The sequence below is a fragment of the Alligator mississippiensis genome, chromosome 2 (genome assembly GCF_030867095.1).
Source record: "Alligator mississippiensis isolate rAllMis1 chromosome 2, rAllMis1, whole genome shotgun sequence".
NCBI lineage: Eukaryota > Metazoa > Chordata > Crocodylia > Alligatoridae > Alligator > Alligator mississippiensis.
In genome coordinates this window covers 191,937,298-191,956,824 of record NC_081825.1, presented here as the reverse complement: position 1 = coordinate 191,956,824, position 19,527 = coordinate 191,937,298, and the positions used below count along the sequence as shown (strand labels likewise).

Sequence of the window (19,527 nt, the reverse complement as noted above, 5' to 3'; positions counted from 1 at the left end):
TGCCGCTCATGACTGACTGGTGCAGACTCTTCTGGTCCCGAGCAGCACACGGCTCCACCGCCACTTCTGCTGGCTGGTGCAGACCTGACTGGGCTCCTCCTGTCCCCAGCAGCACATGAGAAGTGGCCCCCTCAGGGCCTCGTGCTCAGGCGGCCAGGCCCAGAGAGCTGCAGCGCCTGGGGTGAGACTGGCAGGGGGAGCAGGCGCCACCTTGCTGTGGGGTAGGGCAGGGCAGGGCAGTGGGGCTGGCTTGAAGCAGGTGGGTGAGGAGGCAAGTGCGGGCCGGCATTGCCAGTGGCCGCTGCTTGGCCTCCCGTGTGGGGCCGCTTCCCGAGGCTCCGTGGGGGTAAGCAACTTCCCTCCCCTCACTGCCAGATGGGGCCCGTGGGCCGGTTCTGCCCACCTCACCGTGGCCCCACCGCCGCCGCGGCTCCGCGCTCCACCGCCACCGCCGCTGCAGCGGCTCCGCGCTCCGCTGCCGCCACCAGCTCCACGCCCTGCAGCGGCAGTGGTGCAGCTGCTGCTGCCTTGGGCCAGATAAAATGGCTTGGCTGGCCACATGGCAGCCCACAGGCCGTGTGTTGGACAAGCCTGGCTTAAACTAAAGAGCTAGGCTCCATGACTAGAGGTAATAGCAAACTGATTTCCTCCTGTGGAGTGGGGGTATATATAGTAACAATTTACTAGTGATATGGATACTCAAAAAATATTACATCCACCCAAACCTTAGACAGACTAGTTAGGAGACAGGTCAGATCCAATAAGGGACCCACTGTGTTTCACAGTGTACAGACTGATGCGGTGTATAAGTCAACCCCATTTTTCTGATCCAAAAAGTTAGGAATTTTGTAGATCCAGTGTATAAGTTGACCTAACTTTTTGGTTCAGAAATATGGGGTCAATTTATACTGGCCCCTGTGCACCCTCACTGCGGGCCAGGCACACGGGGTAGACACGTGCTGCAGTGCTGCTCGCAGGGGATGGGGCCAGGCTTGGTGCTCAGCTGATGCAGCCCAGGCAGTACCACTCACAGGGGATACGGCCGCACCAGCCAAGCACTTAGCCTGGTCCTATGCCCTGCAAGTGGAGCTACCTAGGCCATGCCAGTTGAGCGCCAAGCCTGGGCCCACCCCCTGAAAATGGCACCGGGCTCAGCACTTGGCTGGCGTGGCCCCATCCTCTGCGAGCCCACTATAGAGATGCTGCTCAGCCAGGCTCTGAGCCCAGCCCCATCCCCTGTGAGCAGTGCTGCCTGGGCCACACCAACTGAAAGCTGAGCCCGGCGCTGCTTGCAGGGGATGAGGACAAGTTTGGCACTTGGCTCACACAATCCAGGCAGTGCTGCATGCAGGGGACGGGGCCAGGCTCAGCGCGCAGCCAAGTGGCATCTCCATAGTGTCAGCAAGGCCCGCAGGCTGCTCTTGGGCTGGGCTCCAGTAACAGGGACACTGTCAGTAGGTGAAGAAGTTTGGGTCAAGGCTGGACCAGGGTTCAGCCAGGAATGGGGCCAGTGGGCACCAGTGGGATGGGGGTAAAAAATATTGCTATAGTGTATAAGTAAAGGTTGAATTGTAAGAGTTAAAAATTGAGCTTCAAAACTCAGCTTATACACTGTGAAATACAGTAGATACCTTTGAGGGCCTTGACCCTTATGCTAGGATCCAGAACCCTGTTTTCGGCTCAGGGCTGCAGGGATGTACCTCTGGATCCACAACCCCAAATCCTCTCCTGATACTAGGATACTTTCAAAGAACTGAGCAGAGGTCACTCATCTCATTTTGTTGCTACAGTCCACCTTTTACATAATTGTTTAGTGGTCAGAGGGCTCGCCCACTTTACAAGAAACTGTCACTGGATGAATGCATAGCCAGTTCTAGGAGCGGAGACCAGAGCCCAAGTCTTCTCCTCACCAAGGTGAATACCTTATTATGCTAGAGAGAAATGTTCCCTCTTGTGTACCCCTACCCCCTCCCCTCTTTCTCTTAAACTGTTATGTTCTTTTGTGCTTAGTACCACAGCTTCACCAGGGCATCCCACCCAAAATAGAATATAGGTTGGTGGCCAGGGTCCAGTCCAGGCAAATAGAAGATTAGACTTTGAACGGTCTCAGGCTAAGGAGGGGACTGAAGCATAAGCGCTAACTTTTATTTTTGCCAGGGGGTGGGGGCTTAGATGATGGACATGTGCCCCCATCCCCAGGCCCTGTGGGGAATGGGGTGGGTATGTGGGGAAAGGAGGGGTGGGCACAGGCAACACATGGGCAGGGCAGGAAGGGGCACAGGGAACATGGTAAGAGTGCAGGGCTGCAGGGCTGCAGCTGGACTGGACCAGCTCCAGGTAGGAGCCAACTTTGCAGCCCAGAGGGCAGGACCCAGTGTGGGAGGGAGCGTCACACCACCATGGCTGCCACAGTGAGGTGCCCCCTGCCCACCTGGCAGCTGCAGGGGCACAAGTCTGCACTGCTGCTGCAGCTCACTTTGTCCTGCCCACTGGGCCATAGAGGCAGCTCCTGCCTGGAACTGATCCAGCCTTGTACCCCACACCCCACCATGGGCACAGAAATATTGGGGGGCACATGCCCCTCCATCACATCACTTTGGCCCCCTTACCCCTTTCCACTGCATCGTCTATGCTCTCCTGAGCCCTGATGCATTGTCTGTGCCCCCGCCCCCACTGCCTCAACACATCACCTGTGCACCCTGACCCCTTAGATTTACCTGGAGGGAGTTGCGAGAGCTGCTTTCCACCATTGCTTGCCTACCACATGCATGTGCATGCACACTTGCATGTGTTGCCCCATGCCTCCAATCGCCCTCCCTGCTCCTCCCAGCCCCAAGCATCCCCTTTCAGGCTGGAACTCTGCCAGCTTGCAAGAGGAAACCCACAGTTTCCTGTGTTTTTCTCTTTTCCTTAGGTTTGGGCCCCAACGGCCTTCTTCCCGAGAGGGGCCACAGCCCTTGGGGCCCCACATACTTGGTGCCTATGGACTGAAGCCTTATCTCCCACTTTCTGGTAGAGTGCTCTAACCACTAGGATGTTATTTAAGAGATGTGAGGCACTGGCACCACTTCTCCATTCAGGTCTGGAACAGGCTCCCAAGGGAGGTGGTGCTCTCCCCTACCCTGGGGGTCTTCAAGAGGAGGTTAGATGAGTATCTAGCTGGGGTCATTTAGACCCAGCACTCTTTCCTGCTTATGCAGGGGGTTGGACTCGATGATCTATTGAGGTCCCTTCCGACCCTAACATCTATGAATCTATGAATCTATGAATCCCCCACCTCTGGTGGTTATGTTTTAATGAAATCTTGTCCATTCAAAGTCACGAGACAAGGCAAAATGAAGGAAAGGGCGTCCACCCAGAATAGTGTATGGGCTCTTAGTTAGGATAAGTACACCTGGCAAGGAGGTGTAGGTCTGAAGTGCCTCAGCTAGAAACATGAAAAAGGAAATCCTCATAGAACAAATTGGTTTTTTATACCATGGCAGCTCATGGTGGTCAGGGCCTAGAATAAGAGAATAAGTCCTGGGGCAGACCGGTCACTAGACAATAGGACTGATTTCACAGGTGCTGTGTAAGCTAACTTAGTGTTCACAAGTGCTATGTAAGATAACCTATTACATGGCTTCACAACTTATCATAAAAGTATCAGCTGTACCTGTACTGAATGCATGTGTGAATGCTAAGACACCAGCACATGACAACTTTTCCTGTGTGAATTGTAGTACTTATTAGAATGGAAAAGAAAATCACAAACAATTTTTTGCAAAGTGAAACAAGAGCAAAAAGCAAGAAAAGACATATGCAACCTGGTGCTATTTGACAGGGCCAAAGGCAAAGTATTTTGAAGTTAGTGCAAAAATGGCATGTGAAAAACAGCTTTGAAGAACGCTTAGAAGATGTATGAAGTATTGCTTCATTCTTGCTTCTCCTTAGATGTGCAGGTGCAGGCCGTAAGGCAGGAGTGTAGAAAGAAACTCTTAGCTTTCTCTAGACAGTATAATTTCCAAAGCTGATACAGTGGTCTAATGGTACATCAGCATACCAGCCCCTTCCTGTCTGTCAGCGTTCTTGCCTTATTGTCCTGGCCTCGCTTTGTTCGCTGTGAGTGGGCATGTTCTGTTTCTCAGCTGTATGCCAGCAAACATGCTGGCATACTGCCCACCTTAAATAGCATGTAGGCAGGATGGCGCCTCCAATACTTAAAACAATATTTAATGTTTTACATCATTGTGGGCCGGTGGATTATTTTCCAAATCCATGAAGTAACAGTGGATCAGCATGTGGTTTGCTAATGCTGCACCAGGAAATAATGCATGAGAGGAAAAGATTAGTAAGTGGAGCACAAGAAATTATAGCTAGCATTAGCTACACATTAATGTACAGCATGTGATAACCTTCCCCTCCTGTGCTCTGCAGAGAATCTTACAATGGGCTTAGAGAGGAAAAAAGCACATGTAGAGGTAAAGGAATCTCTGTACAGCCTTCGACATAGTTCTTACATTTATGCGGTTTCAAGACCTACTCTCCCAAAAGAAATCCTCTAAGAAAAAATGTATCTTTTGGAATTGTCTAAGGGATGAAAGCTGCCAAAACATCAATAGGGATGTAATGTTTTTTAAAGGAGAATATTACAAATTTAAAACCCAAATACAAAGCTACCACCCACATTCCCAAGGATAATTTAGCAAGACAATCAAGGAATCTCAACATTATTCCCTCTGTGCATATAAACAACACAGTGACTTTTCTGGGAACCCAGGAGTGACTGCTTTTTGGAAAGCACCTGAGGGGTTGATTCTGTTGCCACTGAAGTCAGAAATAAACTCCCACTGACTTCTAATGGGAGCTGAGTCAGGGTCTTGTGAATGAAGGGTTTCAATGGAAGCAGTACCTTAGATAATAAAGTTATAATACACAAGATAAGAAAGTCTTTGCCCAAAAGATCTGATTATCTAGGCAACAGAGGTTCTGAGATCCCAATTTACAGCACAGGAACTGCTGAAGAGAGGGATTGCTTATTTTCATTAGCATAACTAAGGCAGGGCAACACGGGGCAGCAGCCCTGAGTGCTAAGCTGGGGTTGGGGTGCAAAAAATAGCAGCTGCTGCAACTGCTGGCTGGCCACCACAGCTGCCAGCATCTGCCAGCCAGCCAACCGCTGCCACTGATGGCAGCCCAGCTGCCATAATTGCCCCCTACACAACTGCTACCCAGGACACAGATCTGCCCCGTTATACCTATGCGTACCTTGCCAAAAGTAAAAAAAAAAGGAAGCAGCCTCATTTATGAATCAAAAAATGCAATTTCAAGGCAGCTGATACTCTGCTAAATTTGTGGATAGTTTCAGCCAAACCAAAAAATTAAAATCAGAAATGTCAAAATGGTTCCATTCAGCATTTTGGAAATTAAACATTTCGATTTTTTTTAGCTAGATTTATAAGAGGATTTACATGCTATTCCAAAACCAGGAAGATGGAATTGGAACTACCTTATGCACCCCAGCTCCCCCTCTGCATTCCTTCCCCGTATTTTTCCTGTTTGTTTCTGTATTAATTCTTCTTATCATAACACCTTCTAACAGCTTGTTTAAAAAATCTTTAATTGGGTTCATTTCTAAAAATAAAATGTTCATAAAAAGAAAAATATTAAATGCAGGCATTACAGCAAACAGGATGAATTAATTTAAAAGAACTCTAGTGCCAGTTGTTAATATGAATTTCCCATTCCACCCCTAGATTATTGCATAGCCTATTTAAACACTTAATTTCAATACTGAATATTCAATGTGCTATGTTCAATATGGTACATTTGTCTGAATAACTTTTCAATAACTACCTAGTGTGGAAGAAATTGAAGCACAATATCTGTGTTCCAAATATGTGTTCTTCTCATCAAGAATATTTCCTCTAAAATTTGATAGGGAAACGCGTGCTACTTTGTAGTTTGATCCATTTTGAGCATGTTCCAGCAAGGTAGGTAATCCTATACTGTTCACAGTTTTATAAGAATCCAGGCAATTTGAATTAATAGCGTAAAAGTATAGCACTTGCCATAAACATTGAACAGTTGCTTTATTGCACTTGTCAAGTGCATTCCTCTCTTTGGTCACAGTTATGGTCAAACAAAGAATTTAACAAAAAAAATTAACTAGTAATTCACAATAAAAAAGTGAGCTCAATAAAAAAAATCACAAAAACAGAAACGTAGAGAAAGTATTATGTATTCCTAGTAACAGTCAATTTCTTGTATTTTCCAGTATGTGTTAGCTCTTTGTTCAAGCATCATGTCATCAAGTACCATCGCTTGCTTGAGGTTTCTTTCATTCTGATATGTATGACTGAGATGTATATTAAAAATGGGAACTGAGAAAAATTTGTTTGAAAATCATAGTTTGGTAACTATTCTACTTCTGTCTTCCAACTTTAATTTACTACAGTAGATGATATTTTCTTCGTGACCAAACTGGAATATTTGAAATTTTTCTACTGAGTTTAGAGCACAGTGAGAGGTTCGTTGTAGTTTCCACCCTCTGATGAGGTCTAAAGTATCTTATATGCTGTCTTTCAGAGAGCAGACTAAAATCATCAACTCAGCAACATGCCAGCCCTCTCAGGCATGGGACATAAATAACATGGGACATAAATAACAGGGACATGAATAAATTCCCATGATCCCAAAATCATGGCTGAAGAATCAGCTCCATTATCCCTGTTGTTGTCAGTTCTCAGGCCAGACCTGAAGAAAACTTTCAAATTCCCTTAATTCAGTGCTGGGTCAGAAAGGGCAGGTGACATTACCAAACTTATCTTTAAATTATTCCTTTCTTAAATGATGCTAAAAATCCATCTTGCACATCTGCCTTTCTGACTTCATTGTGAAGTTTAAAAAGTGTGTCATCTACTGGTCACCTACTGCAAAAAACTTGATTTTATTTTCCGTTCTTTTGGATCTGTCTTTTCTAGAATCTGATCCAAAGCCCACGAGTCAACTGGGAATATTTCAATTGCTATCAATGCATTTGGAAGTCCCTTTCATAACTAAGAAATTGGATAAAGATGAAAATAACAACTTCCACCCTCCCCACCCCTCCCTGCTCCTTCCAGCCTTCCTGCAAAGTCCTTCTTTTAGGTAGTTTTGGTTTTTCACAACCTGTCAATACAGGTCCCAGCTTCTAATCTAATTACTTCAAACCCCTCTTCACTTCTCCTGTGCTCTGTTTGACTCTGCCGTCACCATTCACATTGATGTCAGCTTTGTTTTCCCTCAACCATTGCCCTGTGGCACTTACTATGTAAGTATGGCTAAGCAGACTTTCTTCCAGATGTACAATACTTTTCAGCCTTTATATTTTATCATGGCAATTACCCAAATCCAGGATGATTCTGAATTTAAGATGGTCACCCAATAATTTGATTTTAGACATGGAAATTTATCATTTTCCAGGTGTACAATCTGATTTTTGGAGGGTCATCTTAAATTTGTTCCTCACCTCTGCTGCAACAGGGCAAGAAGCATCAGGGGGGCACACAGCAGCAGCGGCAACAGTTTTGGCCTCAGCCCCAGCCCTGGCTCTATCCTCAGGCTTGGGACCAGAGCTGCTGCTGTTGTTGCTGCAGGGCCAGGCTGCAGCCAGAGGCAGCATGTGCTCTCTGCTTCCTGCCGAAGCTGGAAGCTGCAAGGGTAAGGTGATCAGAAATGGGGAGCAAAAGCAGAAGGAAGCAGAGGCTGCAGGGACCAGATGGTAGGAGTGTGCAGGTACTGCCTCTGTGCCCTCCCTCCTCCCCACCCAGCTTGTACTTAAATCTAAGACTAAGGGTTTTCTTTCCCATGTTGAATGGAAGGAAAACCCTTGTCTTGGGTTCAAGTAAATCCAGTAATCATTTGGGACAGAATTTTATTTCGGTCTATGTGCCCAAGTGACACTTCACAGTAGTGTAAATAAGGCAGGATGCTGACTTGGGGAGGAGTGGGTGGAAAAGCAACAACTGCTGCTGCAGCCACCCAGCCACACTAGCAGCATTGGCAACCAGAATCATTGTTGCCCCATGCACTGCTGCTTCCCCAGGCACCCATTTTCTCTGTTACATCTCTGGCACTTCATGACTGACATTTTTGGTATGTACACAATCCTATTCTCTGTGCAGTGTAGATGCACAGGTGCTGAACATGCACAGCAGGTACATGGCTCCATACACACATACCTGCCCAGGTACAAGTCCCAAAAATGTAGCCAGGCAAAAATCCATCAACAGTGGTGCTAGGTCAAAGAGCATAACTATTCCAGGTTTAAGCCCAATAGCCTAGTGTTTAGGGCAGTTACCCAGGAAGGGGGGTACCTAGATTTCACATCCTTTCACTTATAGTTAAGTCTGTATCTCTTCAACTTCCCAGTACAGCGTTGCAAATCCCAAGCCACAAGTTAGGTATTAGCCAGCCCTCCTTTTGAAGTTAGCCACATTAGCAACCATGGGAAGGAGATATGTGCAGCCAGGAAAAAAAAACAAGTTAGAAGGTGTGTGACCCAGTGAGCTAGATGCTACTTAGGAAGGATACAGGGCCTGGGTTCCATCCTAGAGCCTTGTTTCCAATAGAACAGAAACTTCCACACTGCTCCCCACCCAAAGAATATTAAATGTAAAGTGAAGTGGCTGTGCTTCAAGGGGTGGAGACTGGATAATGCCTAACCTTTGGTGTAGTAGTTAGAGCCCTGTGCTGGGAAGTTCAAGAGATGTAGATTTAAACATCCTCTAAATGAGAGGGACCTATCATCTACATCTCTGGCTTTCTGGGTCAGTATACAATCAAGTAGGCTGTTGGGCTAAAATACAGGTGGAATTAATGCCTCAGTTTTTGCCTGGCTACATTTTTGGGTCTCATGCTCAGGTATTCAGGTGTAGAGTTGTTCACCTGCCCAGCCAGAGTAAAAAAGTAGCAGTTATGTGGCAGGGTAAGTGCATTTGGGGCATGTAAAATGCAATAGAATTCTGCCCTAAGTAGTTAAAATGGATTTATAAAGAATAAAATGTATTTTTTTCCAGTGTCAGGGATTGTGGGTTTGAATGATTGCCCTAAATATATTTTAAAGATCAAACTATAAACACACTAGCATAGTTTGATGTTTTAGAAAATCTTTATGGCTGTAATAAAGTTACAAATTGGGTTGATGTTTAAAAAAAATCTTTTAACACTTCTGTTCAGTTAAGCACATAAGCGTATGCTTATCTTTAGATGTGTACTTCCATGCTTGTCTGAATAGGTATTGACTGCCAAACCTGGACCACAGCAAACTAGGAAAAAGAGCAAAAGGAATATGTTGGCATATGGCAATGTATCTGTGACTTGTTTCTCACATTTTCCTAAGTAAAATATAGCATGAAGTCTTTAAAAAAGGAATGAAAGACAGCAATATAATGAGCTGAAGGTTGGGTCCAGTCAGCTAACTACTAGATTGTTTCTACATTTGCTTTTGTTTAACCTTTTGGGCCATATTCTGATGCCCATACTTCCACGGCCTCACAACTAGTCCTAGTGAAATCAGTAAGTGCTATATGCATTGAATAAGTGTATTAGATTACGTCTATTCATGAATAATCTGTAAAAGAAAGTAGACATTGAATTTTGCATATTAAGCTAATTTAGAAAGAGCTACCAACAGCAGGGGAGACAAAGGAATAATGCAGAGAGACTTAGTGAAGCCAGAAATGCTGACAGAAAACAATACAATTCAGCATGGAAAAATGACAAGCTGCTACCTCTAGATAAAATAGTTTGTCCAGGTACTAAATAGTCGAGAGAGGGGAAAGGAAGCTGTAAAGCAGAAACTAAATATAAAGGTGGAAAAGATAATACTATAGTCAACTATTTCATTGGTCATTTTAAAATAGATGAGTAGAAAGATCTGCATATAGTTCAGTTTTAAATTGAAGGCCTTCAGTGGACAATGGCATGCGAGGTAATGTGCTTAGGTAGATTATGACTAAAGAGAATGGAGCCCTCTATGAGTGTAGCAAGCTACAGTTCCCCTTCCCCACCCCCAAACACATGCACATAATTTGATATGTCAAATTTTGGGAGCCAAATCTCTTTGCCCTAATACAATTTTATCGCATGCTCTCTAAATTGGAACAGTTCAGTTTTCCTTAGAGCTATTGATATTTTTTGAAAAGTGGCAGATGAGTAGATGGAAGAAAGGATCTTCTTGAAGGTTTAATTTTAAAGGAGGAAAAAGCTTTTCTGATTTTCTGGATGCTACAATTAATCACAGCATGGCTTAAAGGGATCAAAAGCCAATGTGGATTACAGAGAAAAAAATAATTTCATTGGCAGCCCCAATGCAAAACAAACAAAGTTATTTTACCATAGGAATAGTCATTTTGATGCAGGCATGGTGGCTGAAAGCATAATTGTATCTGCTTTTACTGCACTGACCCCTGAACTTTGGTGTCATAATTTGAGAACCAGCTGTGTATTTAAACTCATGCCACTGTAGTAAGTTTCTAGATCTGTCAGACAAGTATGGGGGTGTCATTCTTCTTGGTGATTAGCATAGCCATCAACTCTAAGGGAAAATAAAACATGTGCCCCCCTGCCTAAGACAGGTGCATTCTACTGTCACAACCCCAGCAGGTGTCAATTAGCCTGGACAGTGACTTTATGGGTAAAACAGAAATATATTGATTTATTTATTGAGGAAAAGGGTCAAAAATAAAGAAAAAGGAGAATTCCTTCCATTCAAATAGTAATTATTTCAGTTCTATTTCTAGATTAAAATAAACAGTTGACAGTATCTAAAGGTAAGAGGAACATACTTATAATACTGTAACTGACTGGCAGAAAAATCAAACTGGAGCGTGGAACTAGTGTCTATACTATGGCGACTTTCTAGTCTTATGTAGAAAAGGCTAATTGTTTTTTTATTTTGTGGTGGACATTTTGCTCCTGCTCTCACTTGATTTTTTTTAATATGCCCAACAACTAGTCAAGGATTATTTTCTTATTCTGACGCTATCAGTCATGTAACATAACAAATCAGGTAACATAGTTAACGCTTGTGAGGCTAGTAATTGTAAAATTACTCTTGAACAGTTTATTTCTAATAGAAATGTTGAGGACAATCAAATCTTGACAGCTGTGTCTCAGGGAAACCGTGTGGAAGACTGCTTATGGATTGATAAGGCAGGAGAACCTACAAGGTTCTCAAGCATTTGGGCTTTGATCCAGCAAAGAAAGTTGGCACCTGCTTAAGTGATTACTGAATCAGCCTCCTCCCCCTGCGTTATGCTCATAACTTTGTGATTATTTGAAAAACACCATCTAAACAGAGGTTGATTTAAAAAAAAAAATCATTGTCCATTTTCAAAAAGCTCCTGAGCATCTTCCTTCCCTCTGCAACTAGAAGCTATCAAGGACAATGGGGACAGCTGCATCACAGTAAAGAACCACTACCAGGGGCATCACAAGTCTGAAATTGCTATTTCAGCCTTTACTCTGTAGATGTAAAAACATTTTGGTTACATTTACTCTGACTGAAGCTTTGTCCTCTTCTGTTGAGGCCATAACATAAAATTCCCCATAAAGCACTCAGCGGTGTCTTTTGTTTAAAATGTAGGCTGCTTTCAATTAACATAATCTAAAGGTAACACTATTGAAATTAAAAATGAAGCTATCCAGATTGGTTTCTTTGGGCCAAATCCTTAGGTAGATTTTATTTGGGAAAACTGCCATTCCCATTTTTGGCAGAGTAGATTAAAAAAAGAAAAAGAAAAGAAGGTAGAGGCAAATATCCAGTGTAAGACTTCAATCCATGTGCCCTTTATTTTTAGCAAAGCATGAAAACTTTCAAGCTTATAATCAGCCACAAGAGTTCTGTGAGCAACAAGGCCCGAAAAGAAGAGCTTAACTCATGCCATTATCTCCTTTTGGGTATGCGTTAGGGAAAAGTAAAAGTGATGTTGATGAGGTGGCAAAAAGGTGGAATGAGTTATACTTGTATCATATTGTAGACAGTGATTTTAGAGGTGCATTATAGTTATTGCTTTAAACACTGGATGTGGGTCTCAAAGCATTGTTTGGATATTCTTAGTGTGTATGTTTTCTAAAGTCACATGAATTTTGAAAAGTAAATATTTTAAAATAAGTAAATGTTAAAAATTAATCTTATTTTACACACATTTTAGAGTATTACCACCAGATTATCTATTTGTAACAAATTTCTAAAAACTTTAGCTAGCTCAACAATTACTTGCAGTTATTAGTATAATGTATTAATGTAAGTTTGACATTAACAGCAATTTAGCAAGGACCTGAGTACACTGACTAAGGACCAGAAAAAAGATTACAGAAAAATTTGGAATGACAACCTACCGTATATAAATAATGATAGCAGAACAGAATCCATTTGTGCATTTACATGAGATGCTTTACTGCACAGTAGATTAATCTACTGCGCAGTAAAGCATCACTGTCTATACATGTGCAACATTTACTGTGCAGTGAATTAGTCTACTGGACAGTTGGTTACTACCTGTAGATATAGGCAGTAGATTAACAGTGCAGTAGCACACGTGTAGACAGCTGACCAAGAGCTGATCAGGGCATAGGGCTGGGAGGCAGCTGGCCTGGAGGCTTCCCCCAACCCACAGAGCCCAGGCATAACACTGGTGCCCCCTGCCAGCCTGGCACCCTGATAAACCTGAAGCTCCCCCTGGATGCTGTAGGGGGGACAGAGAAGAGCAGGAGTAGCCCTGTGTTGAACTGCTCCTTTCAGGAGCAAATTTGCTCCAAATGGGCACACATGTAGACATGCTCCTGGGGAAAGCTTACTGCACGTTATTTATTACGAAGTAAGTTTATAGCACATTAATAGCACATGTAAATAAACCCAGTTAGTACCTGCAGTTTGATTCTATATGGTGCTGAATATTTCTATGAGGTACCAAGTGCTTTTATGTTAGTAGAAAGTGAGACTCTGAACAAAGCCGTAGTTTACAATATAGGTGTCTGGTGATGCCATGTCATCCTACAGTCCAACTGGAAACAACACTGTAGGCCCAACTTTCATATGTTCAAATGCTTACATTTTGGCACCCAATTGTGCAACAGTAGGGCATTCAAGTGGAGAATTTCAACCATTTGTAACAAGATAACAAGGAGACCACCCACCACACAAAGGCTGTTCTTCGCTTCTTTTTCCTACCTGCTACTCCAAACATTGACCACCTCTATTGCAGTTGGCTGGTGGGGTACATCACTAAGGGCACCTGTTGACTTTGTCAGTGATTTGCAGCACATCTGAAGGGGATGGCAGGGTCTGCTGTTGTTTAAAGAGTGTTGTCACTTTTGACTGTGTGTGTTCCATCTGCTATTGTTTGGAGCATTTTCCTTATTGGCTTAGATCAAAGGACTGGACAGTGTAAGCACACTGATTTTACAAGTGTATCAGCTGTGCAGTCCAGCAAGTGTGTGACTGGGATGCTTTTCAACATCTCTCTTGCTGCACTGAATTAAGTATTATATTGAACCATCATATATACTGGCCTGTGTTTAGAATAAAGACCACATAGCTAGAAATGAGGCTCTAATTCCTTTAGAGACTGACTGTATAAATGAGATTATTTCAGTCACACATTTGAATAGCTAATCTATATGGGGCCAAAATGTTGTGTTTTTACTCAGCTTTGAGTAAAAGCTGGTGTGCATCTACTACCCACAGTTACAGCCTTCTTCAGATATAAATAGAACAATGAACAACCTTCTAATACCTGCCAAGAATAAAGGATTAATTCATCTGGCCCTTAAAGCACACTAAAGTCCTTGCTTCAATTGAAGTTTCTGAGTAGCCCAACTGAATTTTGGGGTTCTGCTCATGGATGTGCTTAAGTACTTTATGGAATTAGGAACCTGGACTACAGTTTGGGTCAGTTCCATCATGTCTCTCAACTGTCCCTTTTTTACTTAAAGGAGTATTTCCTGCTGTTGCAAGGAACCTCCATGTTTTCCTTTGCTTTTTTAAATTGGAAGTGTTAAATCATGAAAATGAGAATTATGCAAAATGCTAAAACTGAACTCCAAATTACTTCAGGTTCCCTGTACAATTATTCATTGGTGTCTCTCATTTTCAATATTTTGGGGGTAAAAGGGGAGAAATGTTATTTTTTCATTTAGCCTCTGCATTTTGAGAGGAAAGAACTCCAAGATTAATTAGTTACATTCTGCATCCATCTGTTAGGAGTATATTTCTCATTCAGAGATTTTTTTCCCTCTTGATAACTCTTGAATTTGTGTGGCCTCTCTGGGCCGAGGTATTGTTTGTGCTTTTGTAAGACCCTACTTTCAAGTACTTTATGTGTTTATGTAAGAGGCGTTGATGGCTAACACAGGCTCTGTCTCAGTAGGCCATTCAGAATAGTGTCACAGAGGAATGTCCTCCTCTGATTTATGAGCATGTTATAGTTATTCAGGTGGAGTGGCAAGACCTTGTAGTAAGCTCCATCATATATATCAAATGTGTTTTAAGTTCAATAGATCAGGCTGGAATGGTACTGATGGCCAGTTGGCCACAGGACAGTTACAGAGGGTTTAGTTTCTACTGCCAGGTCTTAAAAAGAAAAGAGGTCTCTGAAGAATCTGAGCTACCTCCCCCTTGACCTTTACAAGCCAAGATCATGTACTGTCTACTTTATGAGTCTTTCACTGCAATTTGATAATCTAGATTCAAACAACAACGGAAGACACTTATACCAGCCTATGAAACTAGCTGTTTTGGTGTAACCTGACAACTGACAAGAAATTCTCTAGTTCACTGTTTCAGCTCTTCCAAAGACTTTTGCTTGAAACACTGTCAAAAGAATTCTCTCCACTTGCCTCCTCCCCCCATGATAAAATTTCTAATGATATGTAAGATCTTTATAATCGGTGATAGAGTGAATTCTTTCCATGTATATGTGTTTCCCTGGAGGCAGCAGAGCACATCACGTCTATCAAATGACAGGATTTAGCCATTGGATACAAATATTTAAAGATCCACTGGCACCTATTAAGGTGCTATTGATCTTCCATTGTGGTCTTCTGAATAATCAGTGGAAACTGGAAAGGTTCCTGTTAAAATGTTACGATTGGTGTAAGAGCAATATTGTAGCCATGATAGTCCAGAAATTATGTGAGAGGCAAGGATTTCTTAGGGTGGCATCTTTTATAGGACCAACTGTCAGAATATTAGCATTTAAAGAGAATAATCCAATTCTGAGTTTATTTAGCATTTGCACAGGTTGTGTTCACATCCTTGAGCACAACGAAAGGAAATTAGGCATTATCTTTCCTTGTGAAAAAGAAGCTATAATGGTTTTCTTTGTGCACAGTGAATTAGAAAGCTGTTCCTCAAAGATCAATAGAGTAAGATATAGCTAGAAAGGACTGTAACGCCTTCTGTATATCACATAACAGTAACAGGAAAGTCCATCCAGTTATCTCTGTATTGAACTCTGTTCAAACTTTATGAATCATTCACTGCAAACACACTGTATGTGAGTTTAAGGGAAAGATGTTTTCTAAAAAAAGCTTCCATCTTGATTTGAAGACATCAAGCGATAGAAAATCCACCATTTGATAATCTGTTCTATTGGTTAATCATCCTGCTCTTGAAAATTTGTGCCTTATTTCTAATTTGCATTTATTTGGCTTTAACTTCCAACCATTGCCTGTGGTTATGCCTTTCTTTGATATTATTTTTTCCTCCAAAAAACCAAAAAGCAATCCATCGTGCCATTACCAATATTTTTAAGGGAAAAAAATATTTTTTCTTTCTACAGAAGAAGCATTTTTAGTTCAATTATTTCACCATAAATGGAAAAATTAAGAAAATAATGAAATCTTTTCCACAAAAAATTTTAATTTTAAAAAGAAAGGTCATGAAAGAATTTTTCATTTTTTTGACAAGCTCTACCAAAGTTAAGAACATAAGACTTGCCATATGCACGTAAGACCTTCCAAACCACGGTCTAGATGGAGATGGTCCATCTAGTCAAGCATTCCTGGACAACCCGTTATTACTCCTCAGATAAACTTTGTGATCTAATTGGCATAAAAGCAGTGAGGATGGAGTGTTGGTGGCATGCCATTACTGCACAGTTCTGCTGCGTGGTTGTCTTGTCTCGAGTGGGACTTATAGACAAAATTATGAAGTTCTTAGTTTTGGTTAGTTTTAACTGCAGTAGAATGCCTATCATCTTTAATTGAAAAGCCAAAATACACTAAGTGCAGGCCTCAAGATTTAGCCCCAGACCTGCAAAGAAGACCTAGCATATCTGATCAAGGCACTGGCATTATGTATGCTACTAAATAAATCCTACCAAGGTGACTTTGATCATTTAACTGAAATTTCTATACAAACTGTTTATATTAACCATAGTAAAGGATTATTAACTAATATTTTTGTGACATTCTGGTTTTGGAAGGAAATATCAGCATGCCCGAAACTTGAGATAGACCCAATGCTTAATGAATCCATCAGGCAAGTCTCCTGGGAGAAAAATCAAAGTTTCATTATGCCAAAAGATAGCTAGACATATTACAAAAAAACAGCTCAGATATTATAAATTGGATTTCAGATTTCATTCTTACCTCCTCTTTCATCACGTGCAATTTCAGGAAATAAATCAAGTCTTGGCGGTTAGTTCACAGCCACTGCAAGAATGAAAAATACATGTGAGGATATTTCCTGAATTCCTTACATACAGAATTCAAGGCTTGACTGTTATTCTTCTACCTAAAAATTAACAGCTATTTAAAAAAAAACAAACCAGTAACAGGAGATGCACCTGGAACATTCTGGGAGTCCCTTTCCTTATCAACTCCCTCTAAAACGCTTTGCTCTTACCACAGTTCTTCCATCCTGCACTTCTCTGTGTTGAATGTCATCAGGTTTTGGCCCGCCCACCTTGAGAGCCTGTCCAAGTTGGCCTGTATCCCCAGCCTGTCCTCCAGTATGACCACCTTCCCCCATAGTTTAGTGTCGTCTGAAAACTTCGCCAGTCCACATCTGATGCCGAAATCCAGATCATTAATGAAGATGTTGAAGAGTACTGGCCTGAGCACTGAGCCCTAAGGGACACCACTGGTCACCTTGCGCCATGTTGATTTGCTCCCATCAACTATTACTCTTTGGGTCTGACCCCAGAGCCAGTTCCCCAGCCATCAGACCATGAGATAGTTGAGGCCACAGTTCCCCAGCTTAACCATGTGGACATCATGGAAAACCAAGTTAAAGGCTTTCGTGATAACGCATTTCTTTAATAACACTGAGCAGTAGCGTGCTGGTCAAAAATCATGCTAATACACAACTGCACAGTGTTATTAGGCTACTGCACAATAAGTGTCATGAAAATACTGTGTGCCGGTGCTACTGCACAGTAGCGCAAGGAACTCCATTTTTAATTAGGACTTGGTTAACTAAGTACTAAATTTAATGCACAGTCACTAGGGCACATTAATGAATGTGTAGACATGCCCAAGTTTGCTCATTTTCTGTAGTAAGAATGATGGGGTTGGCCATCTGATTTCACTGCTGCTTTTCTTTGCCCACATTCTAGGCAGAGACACCCAAGTATTTCTTATCTTGATGACTCAAAATGAGCTAAAATCAGTTCAGTGGCTACACGTAGAAAGTGCACAGGAGTGCACATGTACCCCCTGAGAGAACCAGTGCACCCCCTGACTGGCTGCACTCACCGTGTAGGCGATGGGCGGGGGGGCAGGTGGGAGCGCCAGTGCCCCCCCCTGCAAGCACAGGCCCATAGTAGCGATCTCTGCAGCTGCTTCCGTAGTGGCTACAGCTGCTTCTGGGAGCGGCTGCATCGATCGGACGGCACTTGCTCCCAGAAGGGGCTGCAGCCACTCCCAAAAGCAGCTGCAGCCATTGCAGCGATCGGCCACAGTGATCGGCTGTCGCGGGATCCCCCAGGGGGGACTCCCCTCTCCCCCCCGATCAGCAGGACCAGTCGGGGGGGGGGAGGAGGGCATGTGCCCCCGCTAAGGCAGCACCAGTCGCCCATGAATCAGTTGTTGGACAGAGTTGTCTCATCACCCCTAAAATGCTCACATTGAATGTGGGTGGTACAGTTAGGTGCCAGAATCCTAAAAAAAGTCACCAAAGAAAGAGCAGAACAGCCAGAATAGTGCTTGAAAGGTACCACTTTCTCTTTATCTCTGCAAAAGACACTTACAGCAGAAGGATGAAGCTGGCAAGGCTAAGGTAATGGTGATAGGACTTTGTCATAAAATATACTGGCTTTATTACAAAGTGGGTGAACTGCCAAAGAACTCACTCTGGTTTGATTTAAACTCCTATAGATGTGAGATCCAAGTGACAATCCTGGATTATAGACTCCTACAATTCAACCAGTATTATTCATTAGCAGAGCTGATCAATAAGTGAAAGTTCATTTTCCTAATGAAGATATACATAATTTGAAAACTGTCTTTCATTATGAAGTGTTTGAAATAGACTTCCTCCCCCATTTTTTGAAGGCTGCAGTGTTATGTTTTCAACTTTTTACAATCAAAAACTTTATTTTAATTTTTCTATATTATGTGCGTGGGCACAAGGTTTATTTTGATTGGTTAGTTTTAAAATGATTCCTGTATAAGTTTTACATTTAAAACCTGTAAAAATGATAAATATAGTTAACAGAACATTGAGAAGGTAGAAAAAAGCATTACTACTTATCTGTGTGATGGTGTCTATAATCTGTATAGCAAGAAAATTGTTAACAGGAACAAGATGGAAACAAAAACCTTGTGGCAACCAAAGTCTTCCAGCTAGTCAGTCAGGAAGCAGGCCCAAGCTACACTATGACAATAAAAGGGAAGGCCTGGGCAGCATGAAGATGACTGTGGGCTTGAGAAGAATTGGCACATACTCCAATCAGTAAAATGAACAAGGACATGGACATGGTCTAAAGGGGCTGAGATAGGAAGTAGTTGTAGGGTGGCTGACAAGATCAAAATTGGCTTGAAAAACTTAACTGCAGAGTCCTGAACTGGAAAAAATCAACTTTCAAATAATAGCTCAATTTTTTCTCTCATGTACCTTAATATACAGTGGAACATTTATTTCCAGGCAAAATCAGTGATCAGCACTAGATTCTACAGAAGAATGGTAGGTAGATGTGGGATAATCTTCTTTCCACCTTAGGTCTCATCCTGATCTCCAGTAGTTAAAACTTAGCTGAAAATTTGTTATCATTCCCAGTATCTGGATATTCTCGATAGCCATGTTAAAAATCCAATATTTTTACATTTAACTCAAGAGTGACCCAACTGAGAGATACTGGTGTAAAAGAAACACTTTCCCCAGACCATTATAAACATACTGAAAAAAATATACTGCTTGTTAGCAGGGAGCACATTTCTAAAAAAGATTGTAGCACTGAAATTATTCCTCTGAAAAGATGTTGTCATTAATCAGATATGTACCGTAGGGTGCTAGATTGAATACCATGCTTTTAATATCTGTTTTGTCTTGCATAACTT

General features: G+C 42.4%; 1 long non-coding RNA gene across 1 annotated transcript; it reads right to left on the bottom strand.

Moving 5' to 3' along the window:
- Positions 1-9,143: 9,143 nt before the first annotated feature.
- On the bottom strand, positions 9,144-17,849 carry LOC132248398 (uncharacterized). Its single transcript, XR_009459578.1, has 3 exons — positions 17,725-17,849; positions 16,618-16,680; positions 9,144-9,287 (listed from the first exon to the last, which is right to left on the bottom strand). It is a non-coding gene; the product is annotated as an uncharacterized LOC132248398 (long non-coding RNA).
- Positions 17,850-19,527: the final 1,678 nt, after the last annotated feature.